The sequence below is a fragment of the Pleurodeles waltl genome, unplaced genomic scaffold, assembly GCF_031143425.1.
Source record: "Pleurodeles waltl isolate 20211129_DDA unplaced genomic scaffold, aPleWal1.hap1.20221129 scaffold_67, whole genome shotgun sequence".
Classification (NCBI taxonomy): domain Eukaryota; kingdom Metazoa; phylum Chordata; class Amphibia; order Caudata; family Salamandridae; genus Pleurodeles; species Pleurodeles waltl.
The window spans coordinates 1964842-1980503 of record NW_027150384.1 but is presented as its reverse complement, the minus strand read 5'-3'; the positions used below and the strand labels follow the sequence as shown (position 1 = coordinate 1980503).

Below are 15662 nucleotides of genomic sequence, written 5' to 3'. Positions count from 1 at the left end.
CAGTGAGACAGTTAGCCATCACACAGGGAACACATACAGGGCACATACTTATGAGTACTGAGGCCCTGCCTGGCAGGTTCCCAGTGACACATAGACTAAAACAACATATATACAGTGAAATATGGGGGTAACATGCCAGGCAAGATGGTACTTTCTTACAGGTGCCCCAAAGTTAGGATGTGCACTTGGGATCTAAAATTATCACTTCCACACGAACAATAGCGCTGCGTCCAGGCACGGCTCTCTTGCCCCTCAGTCCTCTAGGATATTCAGAATTCTACCTCTCTGCACGTCCCTGTTATACAGAGAAAGGGAGACCAAAGCACTGCTACTAACCCCTTAAGCTCATCACAAAGTAATAGTTGTTTGTTAAAGCGCAAGACCGGAAATAATAAAAATGAATAAAAACAGTACTTACCCACGCTTCCTTGTCCTCCGCCCCATGTTTCTTCTTGGATGCAGTCAGCGCGAGTCCTCCTGGAGTCTCAGCCGACTCCCCTCCGCAAATCCCAATGCTGCTCTCATGCTGCTGATAATGTTAGCAGCATGAAGGAAGTGCCAGGATAGGTTGAAGCGGGCTGCTTTGGCCTGGGCCTGCTCTCCACCCAGCTGTCTAAGAGTAGAGAGGTTTAAACTGTGCATATCAGGCTGACCGTTGCAAGACAGTCGACCAAAGTGACATGCGCAGTGTAAACTGGAGCAGCCAGCAGCGTTGCTCCCTGCAGCCAATCAGCAGCTATAGCCCCGCCCAGCGCTGTCGCTCAGCTCAGCTGAAATAAAAAATTAAATGGCAATGAAATCTCTTCATTACAGTTTTATTTTTCATGGTTACTGCGCTATCATCAGGGGGGATGATGTTCTTCTGCCCTAAGGGAGGAACTGCCCCTGGGCAGGGGGTGAGGAGCAGTGCATGGCACAGGTGTTTCAGCAACTTATGATTTGTGGTACCGTGAAAACAGAGGCCAAGCGCGCCAAGCTTTCTTTAAATGGGCCACATAGGCTGGGCCTGGCTCGAGTGAGATGTGTGTGTGTTGATGCCTGACTGGTGACGTCAGGTGTCAGTGTGTTTGCACAAGACATGGCACCTGATATCCGAGAGCATCATCTAAGAACCTGTTCTTCGAGGACCTGGGGGAATGGGTCAGTCAGGACAGAATGGAATGTAAAGTGATTGGCAGGCGTGCCTCACCTAGGTATGCCACCTGGGGTGCCAATCCTGAGGGAATTATTTTTCCCCTCCCACCGCTTGGCTGCTCCAGAGTAAGAAAATGTAAACAAATATCTTGCATTTTATTTGGAAGAAAGGCAGCCCCGTTGGTATCCCAGGGTTCAATTATATTTTGAAGTGCCATAACATACAGATGTCACCCAAGCATCAACAAACACTGTCATGTCAGTATTAGTGCTCTTGGTGAATAGTTGATGTGTGTCAGGATGGCCGAGTGGTCTAAGGCGCTGCGTTCAGGTCGCAGTCTCCTCTGGAGGCGTGGGTTCGAATCCCACTTCTGACATCACCTTTTGATTAAAACGTCTTCTTCTTTGTTTTAGCAAAACAAACTTTGCATTAACAAATACTAGCAAAGTGAAACAAGTAGCAGAACTTTTAATCTCCATTGACGAAGCTATAAAATCTTTTTAAACAAAAGTTGCTTTTTCCGATTTTTTTGCCATATATGTAAAAACGTGTACAGTGCGTCATTTGCCCCCAAGGAAACAAAACTTCACGGTGAGATTTCGAATTTCCTTTATTTACCCTTCACGTGTTGGTGTTTTTTTTGTTTTACAAAGTTGGCGCCATTCACATCACACCCCGTCAGCTCCCTTCATGATCATGTCCCTGACCAGCCACAAGATGGCGCTCGATGATAAAATACTTCACCGAAAGGTCCCTCTCACTGCATAGTCCGGACTGAGTGACCGCGGGTGATCTATCACTGGAACTGACGTGAAGCGGACACACCTTAGACGTGCTGTGCAGGCCGCAGGTCCTGAACAAAGCAGGGGACTGATTACCATAGATCACCTGAAACGACTTCACATAAGTGCCTGCGCGAATGTCACAGGGAGTGATCTCACGCTCAGGGGCGTAGGAAGTGTAGGGGACGCGGGGGATTTGTCCCCCCCAGATGTTGGAGTGGGGGGGACACGGAGGACAAGGGTGGGGGGGACGAGGGGACAGAAGAATTTTCCCTTCTCTTCTGTAATTCGCAGGGCCATTAGCACTTGAAAGCGCTCCCTACACTGGCCCTGCACTTGGCCTGTGACCTGCCCCCAGGACACTCGCCCTCTGCCCTTTTGTTGTGCTGCAGCACAAGGGATTCTTTCTCACCTTGCTGCCACAGCTGCCTGCAGTCTGCACTTCTGAGAGCAGAGGGAGAGGAGAGGCCCTTTGTTGATTGCTGTCTGCATCCCGGCCCTCCTGAGCCCTTCCCTTCCCTTGAAAATCTATCCCTGAAGACAGCAGCAAGATTTGAGAAGGTAAGGAGGTTTGGGTAATTCAATAAAGTATTGCCAAGTAACTCCCTTTCTTTTTAAGTCCAGTGCTGTGTTGCAGAGTACCTCCCTTTCTAAAAACAGCATTGTTGAGTTACTGTGAGATATGAGCCGGGCAGGCTTTAGCGCGCTAGTGGCACCCTGTGCGCCAGTGTTTGTAAGGGCCCCCGTTTCTGTCGCCTCTCTCTCACTCTCTTCTCTCCTCTGTCTCCAGCTTGCCTGCCCCAGTGCTAATTATTGTCCCCTAAGTTGACATCCTGTCCCCCCAACATTTCGGTCCCCTGTCTCTCCCTCAGCCTTCCTGGTATTTGTGAAAGCCCGCTCTAAAGGCCAAGGGCCGTCTGTAAATCTCATTTCCTGCCAATGGCCTGTGGATGCGAAGCCAGCACTGTGGCAGCTCACAGGCTTTACAGGACTTCACAGGCTGTGGTGGAACAGAGCCTGGCACTGCTGGATAGACGGCGGAGAGACCAGCACACAGCACGGGTCCCAGGAAGAACCAGATGGCCTGAGAGATGGACAGGGCTAGGTAAGGCAGCAGGGCCGGCTCTAGGGCGATGCAACCGGTGCCACTGCACCAGGTGCTGACTTAGGGTGGGACACTGTGTTTGCAAGTATATTGTGACTTTAAAAGCACCTGCTGGGTGTTCCTTGCCACCAACAGTTTTCAGGCAACAATAAAAATCTCAAGATAATTAATGGTCTTCCTGGAGAGAGATTGAAGTTTTGTCTAGTCGGAGTTTTGAATCATCATAACGTACAGGGTTACTATGCCTGCTACAAAGAACATCTACATGCAGATCACAAAGTCTATATAATGTGAATAGGTCACTGGGTTACTGCTTTTGTCAGATGCAGGAAAGTACCAACTTTTTGACATGGTTACCCCCACTTTTTGCCTGTTGTCAGTATGTTTTGACTGTGTTCACTGGGATCCTGCTAACCAGGACCCCAGTGCTCTCTCCCATTAAATTTGGTTGCTTGGACCACACACACCCCACATTTGGCATATTGGTGCCCCTTATAAGTGCTTAGTATTTGGTACCCAGGGCATTGGGGGACAAGGGATCCCCCATGGGCTCCAGCATGTATTATGCCACCCATAGGAACCCATATAACTGTATCTGCAGGCCTGCCATTGCAGCCTGCGTGAAAAGGTGCATGCACACTTTCACTTCAGGTCACTGCACCAGGTCATTGTACGTCACCCCATTGGTAGGCCCTCCTAGCCCAGAGGGCAGGGTGAAAGTACCTGTGTGTGAGGGCACCCCTGCATGAGCGGAGGTGCCCCCACAAACTCCAGTTCCATTTTCCTGGATCTCGTGAGTGCGGGGACGCCATTTTACGCGTGTACTGGACATAGGTCCCTACCTATGTCCAGCTACATAATGGTAACTCCGAACCTGGGCATGTTTGGTAACAAACATGTCAGAATCATACCCCAATCCTATTGTCAGTATTGTTTGTATGATTCCATGCACTTTGGGGGCTCCTTAGAGGATCCCCAGCATTGCTCCTATCAGCTTTTTAGGGTTTTCCGGGCTGCCCACGCTGCTGCCACCCCTCAGACAGATTTCTGCCCTCCTTCTGCTGCTTGAGCAGCTCATGCCCAGGAAGTCAGAACAAAGGATTTCCTTTGGAAGAGGGAGGCAACACCCTCTCCATTTGGAAATAGGTGTTACAAGGGTTGGGAGGGGTAGCCTCGCCAAGCTAATGATATGCTCTGAAGGGCACATTTGGTGCCCTCCTTGCATAAACCAGTCTGTACCAGTTCAGGGACCTCAGCCCCTACTCTGGTGCGAAACTAGACAATGGAAATGGGCGTAACCACTCCCCTGTCCATCACCACCCCAGGGGTGGTGCCTGGGGCTCCTCCAGGTGGCCACTTGATTCTGCCATCTTGAATCCAAGGTGGGCAGAGGCCTCTGTGAGCATCTGAGTGGCCTGGCAGATGACGTCACAGCCCTCTCCTAGGTGGTCACCCTGCTAGGTGACCAATCCCCCTTTCTGGGCTATTTAGGGTTTTCCTCTTGGATGGGTCCTCAGATTCAATGTGCAAGATTCCAGCAGGACTCCTCTGCAACGTTTACTTTGACTTCTGGCCACTGGAACCGCAACTGGACTTCACAGAAATCTACAATCTGCAGCTCCAGCAGCGACCTCACCCTTCAACATTGTTTCTCCAGCTCCTTCCAGCAACTGCAACATTAGCCCGGCTGTGCTTCCTCTGAGGGCAGCAAGTCTTCAGTCTGCATGAGAAGAAGGAAGGAACATTTTTTGGAGTGAAGGAGTCACTTACCTGCATCCGCAGGCACCCACTGCAACAACGACCGGGTGCGTGGATCTCCTCTCCTCCTGAGCTGCGTGGATCCTTCATAAGGGGTGATAGTCTGGAGTGGTCTCCTTGGTCTTCTCTACCAGCTGTCCAACTTTGGAGTAGGTAGGTCCTTGCCTTCCCATGCAGGACAGTACCCCCATGCACCGCGTCTCTTGCAGCTACCAAGGCCTGTTGTTATCTCCTCCAAGGGATCTTCAGGCTCCATGTAGCCCCAGCCCCCAGCACTCTTCTCTGTGAAGCACAGTCCTCAACGTGCTTCGCCTGTGACGTGGGACCTCTCTTCAGGTGTGCTCCGTGGGCCTCTCTGCAGCTCGTGGGCTCCTTGCCTTTAGGTCTTCTGTGGTGGCTGCCTCTCCTTCTCCAGACTCTCTGCCTTGCTGAGGGTCACCTGGGACTCCCCTCCATGGGTTGAGTCCCCCTGGACCTTGCTGGTCCCTGACCGCTCCACTTTTGTCCTACTGCGACATTTGCCTTTGCCAAGGCTTGCTGTTAGGTTTTCCACACAACAGACTGGCTGCAATTCTTCATCCGGCGTGGGACGTCACCTAGTAACTCTTCATCTGCTCCAGTGCTGCATTGCTGACCATCTTTGTTTCCCCATCGACCAACTCCTGCATCCACAGATGGGTGGGTAGTGGCTCCTACCACAACCGGACACTCCTACGTAAACTGGATTTGGTCCCCTTCTTTTCCAGGTCTTCCTCTTCCAGGATCCACCTCTAGTTTCTTGCAGTGTTGCCTGCGTTTTGCAATATCCTTCTCTGAAGTCCTTTTGGTGGGTTGGGGAAAAACCAGTAGCTTACCTCTTTTCTCCTGGTCGGTGGGGGGCATTCTGGTACTTACCTTTGGGGTTTCCTAGTTCCTGCAGCTCCCCTCAACTGATTCTACTTTCTTGCGTGGGGAACCAGCTTTCGCATTCCACTTTTTAAGTATATGGGGGGTCATTCCGACCCTGGCCGTCATGGACCGCCAGGGCCGGGGTTGGAGGATGCACCGCCAACAGGCTGGCGGTGCATCAAGGGAAATTCTGACCGCGGCGGTAAAGCCGCGGTCAGAAAAGGGAAGCCGGCGGTTTCCCGCCGGTTTCCCGCTGCCCGTGTGAATCCTCCACGGCGGCGCTGCAAGCAGCGCCGCCATGGGGATTCCGACCCCCTTCCCGCCAGAACCAGGCTGGCGGGAACGGGTGTCGTGGGGCCCCTGGGGGCCCCTGCAGTGCCCATGCCAATGGCATGGGCACTGCAGGGGCCCCCTAACAGGGCCCCACATTGATTTTCAGTGTCTGCTTGGCAGACACTGAAAATCGCGACGGGTGCAACTGCACCCGTCGCACACCAGCAACTCCGCCGGCTCCATTCGGAGCCGGCATCCTCGTTGGTGGTGCTTTCCCGCTGGGCGGGCGGGCGGCCTTTTGGCGGTCGCCCGCCAGCCCAGCGGGAAAGCCAGAATGACCGCTGCGGTCTTTTGACCGCGGTGCGGTCTTCTGGCGGCGGAACTTTGGCGGGCGGCCTCCGCCGCCCGCCAAAGTTGGAATGACCCCCATGGTCTGGTCCCCTCTAGGCCTTCAGTATTTCCTGTTGCTTTTCACTGTTTTCTATTGCTTTTTATGGCAATTTCTGATTGCTACTGTACATATAATAGTGTGCTACTTACATCCTATTCGAGTATTGCCTATCTAGTGTTTTAGTTTTTGTGTTACTGTAATAAGGAACCTTAATTTTCGTTACACGTGTTTCTTTCATGTGCTGTGTGACTGCAGTGGTATTGCATGATCTTTGCATGTGTCCTAGATAAGTCTTGGCTGCTCATCCACAGCTACAGACACTGTCTACACTTCACTAGGAGGGCATACCTGGACCTGGTATAAGGTGATAATACCATAGGTACTCACCACACACCGGGCCAGCTTTCTACATCAGAGAGCTCCTTTTTTGTCCCCTGCAATATATAAATTAAAAGTGAATATAGAACAGTGAGCAATGAACTCATGAAAGAGCTGCATGCAAACATCAAGGTATAGATTAGAGCGTTATGATTTCCCCCCACTTTTTCATTAACTTAACGTTGCAAAACAAGTTAATTTGAGCGCAAATCAATTCTTATTATTAAAGAGAGCCCCCAACCATGGTGTTATGTTTTAAATTCTGAGTTTGCGCTTCTCCAGATAAAGCACTCTTAAACTATACCTGCTACCAGTACGGATGACCTATGAACCTACACCTTGTAGTCCTCTGTCTTATGTAACATTTCATATACATTGATTTACACATATATGATGATTGTCTCTGCGTAATGTCTGTGTGATGTAAAGTGCTTTGACACCCTAGACTGGTATGAGGGCTGAATGATGGAACAACACGTGCGTATATCGTGCATGCCTTAACATCGACCGTGTCTTTACTACTCATGCCTTTACAACAAATTTCGCTGTAAAAGAATGTTTGGTAAAGGAACATGCGTGGTAAATTCTCCCCGCCCTGCCCCCTTACACCTGATACCATACTCCACCCTGCCCAATCAGTTAAAACTGCCCCTGCCCTGAGCCCTAAAAGTAATCCTGCCCTGTCCTAAAAACTACCCGCCCCCACTCTGAGCCCTAAAACCTACCCTGAACTGCGCTAAAAACTACCTTGACGCCCCTGCCCCCCAGAACCCTAAAACCTACCCCACCATGTCCTAAAAACTACATGACCCCCACCCTGTACCCTAAAACCTACCCCCACCCTGTCCTAAAAACTACCCCGACGCTACCCTGTCCTAAAAATGAACCCAACCTCCCACCCTAAATCTGGCCACAGCCCTACTTACCTCTCTCTCCTCTGCTTCTTCCTGTTCCACCCGGACAGCTAGACCGCTCTCTATGCTGTAACCACGCATATGCATGGAAAAGACATGTGTGGTAAAGGCATCCATGCTAGCCCCATATTTGTGGTAATGGCAGCGTGGTCAAGGCATTGCATTGCATTGATCACATTGTAAGTGATGTTTCCTGGTATGAGTGGTGCTAAAAAACTAATGAAATGCATCTGAGAGTGGTGATGGATAGTAGTGAGGGAATCCGTGGCGGAGGTGGTCACTGGGGGGCGGCAACAAACAATGTCGCACAGGGCGCCACCAGAACTAAGGCCGCCCCGTCAGACAGCACAGCAGGTCACAGGAAGGCGGCAGCACAGAGACTGCCACTTGACAGTCAGACAAGGGCCTAGAAGCAATCATAGGCCTTACTGGCCTTCACAGGCAGGCGGGGGGCCAGAGACTGACACCGCCTGACTGGAAAGAAAGCTCCCAACAGGCAGCACAGTGCATGGCAGGCAGCACAGGAATCGACAGGAAGCACCGCGCCCAGCAGGCAGTGCAGGCCTCTTAGGACTTTACACAGGCGAACAGCAGCACAGAGATTGTCGCTGCCTAATAGGCAGCCAAGGGCCCAGCAGACAGGGAATTGCAGGCTGCACAGGACTCGACTGGAAGCAACGCCTCCCCCATCGCTCCTCCCGCGGCAACCCTTATGGGTGCAAACTGTGCAGGGGGCCCACCTCAGGGTTGTCCCTGTCCCCCCTAGAAATTTTGTGTCTCCTACGCCCCTGATCCTCAGGTCGCTGCTTCAAATCCGCCTCCAAGGACTTTTCCAAACTGCTCTGTTTCTTCCGCTTTCCAGTCCCAAGCAGCTCCTTTCTCAGCCCCGCAGACACCTTGGCTTTTCCCGCCTCCTCTCTTCCCCTTCCCAGTCCAGCTCCCCCCTCCAGCTGGGGGGGGGAGTGTCCCCTCAGTCCCTTTGTGCAACCCCCCCTGATGAGACAGAGGCGGGGGCCCTGGGCTGGAGAGCGAGGCCGGTGCCCCCCACCCCCGGCTGAAGCAGCCCCGGAGCTGCTTGTTGTGAGTGTGGAAGGTGATGCTGCTGGGAGCTGCTGAGAGCGTCTGCTGGGAGGTGAGAAGGTTGTTGTGAAGCGTTGAGGGGCAGCAGGTTTGTGTGTGTGTTTTGTGCAGTGTGAGTGTGTGTGTTTGTTGAGCCTGTTACACACTGTGTTGGTGTGAAGGAGCTGGGAAATGTGAAGAGTCAGACACTAGGTCAGGTCAGAGCAGATTGACGGAAATGTCGAGGAGTTACAGAGGAGTCAGCTTTCTACCAGTTCCTCGTTAGTATAGTGGTCAGTATCCCCGCCTGTCACGCGGGAGACCGGGGTTCAATTCCCCGACGGGGAGGATGGATTTTTTTTGTTTTAAATTTATGATGTCACAATGACACTTTAGGGGGCTGATATTTTTTATTTATGGCCACAGCTCCCACAAGCTGAAATATTTACTAATGCAGCTTTTAAAATCTATCACGGGCAATAAGTAAGGGCTTCATCTTTTGGGACTCTGTGTACTTTCTTGAAAATGGAAAGGTGTAATGAAAGTTTATTATTGAGATAAAAATCAAAGTACCAAATAACAAATACCATGCGTTTTAACTAGTTATTGTCACGCGAAATAAATGAAATATAATGGAGGGCTATTTTAGATGGAAATTATAAAGTATTTCGTGACAAATAAATGAAATGCTGGGCGGGCTCTGAATGGGGAATCTTTATTTACGTGCAATAATTCAGAATTTATAGACACATTGTGAGAGCAAAAGAAACACTGACCCCGAGGTGCCCCTCCCACCATCCTCATGAGCTCCAGGTGTTTACACTGCATTCTGGGACTTGTAGTCCTGTTTATAACACTCTCACGTTAGGGCCACGGGTCCCAGCATCCAGTGAGGGGCTCTAGCCAGGGGGAGCTGCTCCTGCGCCTGGAAACCTAAGAGCTGCCCTTAGGGAGCCCTGAGAAGAAGCACTGACCCCTTTTAATTGCACTTACTATGTATTTTGATGGTTAATTGGTGACTGATGGTTTCATTCTCCAGTATGTGATATGTGAGCCTCATACACCTTGGAGACTGGGAACTCTCAGCAGATTTCAGTCCATTTAAGGTGCAGTCTTTTTTTTCCTCACATTCTTCCTTAGTGTAGTGTGTTTTCTTTGTCTACTGCTATTTCCCCCCCTTTAATTACCACCAGTGTTTTCTACCTTATTTAGTTCCTGATATAAAACTGGACACACAACATACATGTCCACAGCACATTATTAGAGAGGTTTAGGCATCATTCTCACACAGTCCCTGGTGGTCTAGTGGTTAGGATTCGGCGCTCTCACCGCCGCGGCCCGGGTTCGATTCCCGGTCAGGGAAGGTTTCATTTTATTTTTTCAATTCTATTAGCGCGCACTTTATTACTTTTGAAATTGGAACTGTTTCATTACATGTACTTCTTCTTCACTTGAGTTGTCACCAGTAACTAAACATTTTATGGACAGTCACAAACCACTGCCAGAGGAGTGAGTGACTGCTGGTTCACAAAGCTTATCAGTGGCTTAGTACATCCAGGAGACCTTTTCTGAAGTCTTTTCCTGCTTACTGGTGTGAAACTATTAAAGTTTATTTTAGAAGAGAAATCAATATTAATATCACGTGACACAGGATGGCGTTTAAACAACATGAAGGACAGTGTAAGCAGGTTTAAATATTAGCAATAGCTCACGTGAGTATTTTTATTAATAGAAAATTAGCGCCCCCCCAATGATTTCATCATCACTTCAATTCTTTATTAAAGTGCATCTTTCATTCACTTCGGTTCTTCTGTTTGGTCTCTTGCAAATCCCTCAAGTTATCATAAAGTTCAGTTCGCATCTCCTCGACTTTGACATCCGTCTCTTTCGGTTTCTTCCTCTCGTTGCTGCCATCATCTTAGTCCCACAAGTTTTCCTTCAATGATGAAAGTCTTTTGCAACATTTCAAGAAAATAAACACACGTACAATACCGACTAATGTGACAAACATTGGTGCTAACAGCAACTTCTAAACTCCACCATCTGCACCACCAGCCATTGGCCCATCTACCTGTGACCGACCGATCCCAAAAATGATCTGGATTCTTCCCATGCACCTGTCTCTTCTGCTTCAGTTAATTCATGCTTTATGTGTGTAATATTAACAATATAGCCATTAAGCTTATAATTTATGAGAGGAATGTAAGCACAGCACTCTCGAGCATCAGTGGCGGCTGCCTCAAATCTCAAAAGGGGGGTAAAGGTGAGGGGGAAATACTAAAATATATATTTTGTTAAACATACCTATCTTCGGTCTCTGGCTGCCCTGCTCCTCTCTCGATGGAGTTGGTGTCCCAGCACTCCATGGGACACCAGCACAGACTCCCACTCAATCCTGGAGCTGCTCTCATTCTTTACCTTGCATGAGAGCAGCGTCAGGATTGGTCTGAGCGGTGCCTGTGTTGTTTCTCCAACCCGGGTGCACAACACAGCCAGGGTGAAGAAACCCAATTGTGCATGTCAGTTTGCCGGGCTAAGACAGCTGGCCAAACTGACATACGCACTTTTAAGTGCACTCACTCCCCTCCTCCTCCCTCCTCCCATGGCCCAGCCCCCCCCTGCCGATGCTGGCTCAGCCAGCAGCTGAAAATTAAAACAATAATTAAATATTGTTTTATTTTTGAGCTGCTTGCTCTGAGCCAGTGGGCGACGCTTCTGCGCCATTGCGAACGAGCCGCCCCTATCGAGAATTGAAGGCTTTGCAAACTCCGTATTTGTTTTGGAGGAGCAAATCCAACATAAGACGGTTTTGTGTAATCATAGCCCGTATTGCAAGCATCCCTTTATTAATCAGTGTGCGTACAGTGTGAGTAGCAAGCTGTCAACCAAGGCAGACATTTTTCTAATCTTTATATCATTCAGCGCTATTCCTACAGATGGTATTAATGCTCCAAAAATATCAATAAGAATCTACTTAAAGCTTCCTCTACTTATTTTAATATAATTATCAAGAGGAGAATCTAATTAATTAATTTTGTAAATTTGAAGAAAACCTAATGCAGCATAGAAACTTCCTACTTAATTAGGTGGTCACTGAAAATAAGCTGATTGACCAAATACATAATGTAGGTCTTTAATGCTAGCTTCTACAGTGGAAAGGGCCTTTCCTTTTACTAAATAGCTGTGTCCACACTCACTGCATCCTAATTTCTCGACTGTCTCATTTCCCTCTGGCTGACATACTGTATACAGTGCTCCTTTTCTTATTCACTTCAAGACTCAATTCAGGAGGAGTTTCCTTTAAAATCTCCTCTCCGTTCCCAATAATACGGACATCATTCATTTTCTCTTCTCTTTCTTCACCTACTCTTATCCTTTCATTCAATTCATCTGTGAATATTCTTTTGTCTGGGTTAATTTTACAGGCTACATCGTGCACGTTATGATCAGTATTGATCTTGTTAGTTAAAGGAGTAAACAATGTCATTATTAGAAATGGGGTCTCTAGTTGGCGGTGGTTTTCACCTTGTCCAAGTAGGGACCCTCACTCTAGTCAGGGTGAGGGAGTCATACAGCTAAGATAACCCCTGTTCACCCCTCTGGTAGCTTGGCTCAAACAGTCTGACTTATCTCAGAGGCATTGTATAAAGTATTTGTACACACACACATAGTAACACAGTGAAAACACCACCAAAGTACTCCACACCAGTTTAGAAAAATAGCCAATATTTATCTGAGTAAAACAAGACCAGATCAGCAAAATCCAACATTCACAAGTAAAGATACACATTTTTAAAGATTAAATGTAGTATAGCACTGAGAAACACAATAGCTCCAACTGGGGCTATCACAACGTCTTGACAGGGTCATCTCCAGTCTGACGCCACTCGCGAGGGCGGGCCGGTCAAAGAGTCCCACGGACTCCGGTTACTGTACCTTGGAAAACTATGAGGAAACAAAGATGTTTCAGAGTATGGGAAGTGAGGCTTTGCTGGAGCTGGTGCGACATTGGTTCCTTACCGCCACCGGGGAGTTGAGGCTTCGGTTCCTTACGGTTGTAGGGGAGGTGATGCGGCATTGGCGGAAAGGCATCGGTTCCTTATGACATGGCGGGGTCGATGGATCCAGCACCTGAATACGTGAGGTGTTGACTTTGTGTGCCACGATCACACCACAGGCCACATTTGCTGCGGCAGAGTCGGAGTCGGGTGCCATGAATGTCAGTGACGTGGCGCTTGAGACTCATGTTGTGGCAAGACTTTGAAGGTGCTGCAGCAGCGTCGGGCCTGCGGTGAAGGTCGCAGTCATTGCACTGAGCGAGGAACATGGCTCTGGTGCAGGCAGTGGCACAGAGTCACAGAGCGGTGCCGATCCTGATGTCATTCTGGACATCGATGCACTAGTTTGTTTTTGGTTGCACCAGAACTCTTTTGCAAGGGCCCAGGAACTGGTTTTAGCACCACTTGTCAAGTCACGACATTCAACAAGAGAGCACATGTCCTGGTAAGTGAAGTCTTTGAGGGCCCTGAGACTCCCTAACAGGAGGCAAGCTCAGTTCAAGTGCTTGGAGATCTTTGGAATGCAGGATGTAGAAAGCAAAGTCCAGTCCTTTCACTCCCAGGACAGAAGCAGCAAGAAGCAGGCCAACACAACAAAGCAACAAGCAGAGTGACAGTCCCTCCTACAGCATCATGCTCTTCTTCCTGGCAGAATGTCCTCAGTTCAAAAGTGTTCTAGCTATGTGGTGTCAGAGGTCCAGTACTTATACCAATTTCTGTCTTTGAAGTTGGCAAACTTCAAAGTGAAGTTTTTGTAGTGCACAAGTCCCTGTCTTTCCCTACCCTGTCCCCAGGCACACTCCAGAGGGTTGGAGACTGCTTTGTGTGAGGACAGGCCCAGCCCTATTTAGGTGCAAGTGTCAGCTCCTCCCACAACTCTAGCACAGGAAGACCTATCATCCTGGTAATGGGCCATCAAGATAAGCACGGCACACCCCAACTCCATCTGTGTGACTTTCTAGAGTGAATGCACAAATATGATTTTTTTTAATATCTTTTAGTCATCGAGTGCATGCCTCTTACATTCCATGTGAGGAATTTATATGAATTTAATGTTGTCATATTGGTGTTTCCCTCTCCCCACCTGGCCAAGTACCCCTTCACTAGCACTGCCACTCGTTCCTCCCAGTTTAGTAGATATCCATGTTAGCGCCTTGTTTGTAGAAATTCTTATCAGAAGCTCAGTTGTCCCCACCCCTAAACCCCTATAACTAACATCCAAACTCCCCATCCCCAGGACAAAAGTAGGAACGTCTCTCGCCCAAACCAAAGAAAAGCTATAATCCAATGTGTCAAATAGGGGGGGGATGCTCTTATCTCAAATCTAAGGTGCACTGTGACACCATCTCCCCGTCCCGGGGCAGGTAATATACTGGATCAACATTGTTCCTGTGTTTTTGCAAGTTCAGTTATTGTTACACAGTAGGGCCCAGAGATGATCTCAGATTAGCTCTTCAACGTCTCATTGCTTGTAACATCCTCTCAATTTTGGCCTTGCTATTTTCAATAATCAAGTTCAGACAACGTCTCCTCAAGTGATGCAGTCTGAGGTGCCAGGTGTCACACTGGGGCCAACTTTATCCGGCGAGCGTGATAGATCCGATTCTAGCTCAGATCCTGACAATTCGGGTTCCTCTTGTGTCGGTTTATAGGAGTCCGGGTCTTGGCTCCCAAAGGAGGCAGGTGCCTCCATCGCCTTTTGTCTCTCTTTCAATATTTCGGATAGAGACGGGCTACCCATTCTGCTGGTTCTACTGCGGTTTACTTTCTTCCGCCGTTCTGACTGAGAGATCTCAGAGCTCTGTAACTGTTCTTCCTGGGATTGTGTGTCAATCCATTGCCTGGTTTCTTCGGCTGTGTTGAAAAATTGTATGCCCGCTTTGGTCACCCCTCTCAGTCTGGCCGGGAACATCATTCCATATTGAATCCCCATTTTATGGAGTCTCTGTTTGGCATCCCTAAAGGAAGCTCTTTGTTTCTGTACCTCTTTGGAGAAGTCTGGGAAGATGCGGACCACTTGGTTATCTATCGTGTTGTCTCCTCTCTTCCTGCTCTGGTTCAGTATGAAGTCTCGATCCCTGTAGTGAACCAATTTAGCTATTATTGGTCGTGGTGAGGGCCCCAGAGGGGTGGGGCAAGCCGGAACTCGATGTGCTCTCTCAATTGCAAAAAAGGAGGAGAAACCATTCTCAGCCACCTCCTCTCTCAGCCAGCGCTCAAGGAACTCCACCAAGTTAGGTTTTTCTGCCCGCTCAGGTAATCCAATTACCCGAATATTGTTCCGGCGAGAGCGGTTTTCTGCATCTGCTCGTAGTTCTAGTATTTGGATCCTTTTTTCCATTTGCAGCGTTGTTTTGATGTTGTCTTTGATCTCGGACCGTAGTTCCTCAAGTTGTTTGTCTGTGGCATTCACTCTCTCAGCCAGGCGACGATGATCATCCCTAAGTACCGTAAAATCAGAGGCCAGCGCGTCGATTTTCCCTTCCAGGGTGACCAGGGATGCCGAGATAGCTAGTAGGACATCTTGAAGAGTGGGGTCTCCTCCCCTCCCCTCTGGAGCGGGATCTAATGGATCTCCCAGATCTGCCATCTCTCTCGGAAAGGGTCCACTTTTTGTTTCTAGTTCTTTTTTCTTGCCCGTCCTACCCATCCTGTTCATTTTTCAAGATAGACACTGTGTTAGGTTCTGTTCCAGATCAGTGGGGGTCCTTTCACATAAGGGGTCAGGCTTGTTCTGTTTGTGGGATTGTTTCTCTCCTTATAGCCCCTTCTTTCTTCCCAAGCGCCTAGCAGTGGTCTCCACCAACTTTCGTCCTAACTCACCGCTCAGGTGTTCAGTATTTCGTTCTGCTCCAATGGGGCTTCAGGTCTGCCCCGCTCGATCCCTCCCACGGTCATCAACAAGGCCGCTCTTTTCCTTT

At 49.1% G+C, this 15662-nt stretch overlaps 3 non-coding genes across 3 annotated transcripts; all 3 read left to right on the top strand.

Moving 5' to 3' along the window:
- The first annotated feature begins 1428 nt into the window (after positions 1–1428).
- Positions 1429–1511, top strand: TRNAL-CAG (transfer RNA leucine (anticodon CAG)). The gene has a single exon. It is a non-coding gene; the product is annotated as a tRNA-Leu (tRNA).
- Positions 1512–8959: 7448 nt separating this feature from the next.
- Positions 8960–9031, top strand: TRNAD-GUC (transfer RNA aspartic acid (anticodon GUC)). Its single transcript has one exon. It is a non-coding gene; the product is annotated as a tRNA-Asp (tRNA).
- A 943-nt stretch (positions 9032–9974) lies between these two features.
- TRNAE-CUC (transfer RNA glutamic acid (anticodon CUC)) lies at positions 9975–10046 on the top strand. Its single transcript has one exon. It is a non-coding gene; the product is annotated as a tRNA-Glu (tRNA).
- The last annotated feature ends 5616 nt before the right edge of the window (positions 10047–15662 follow it).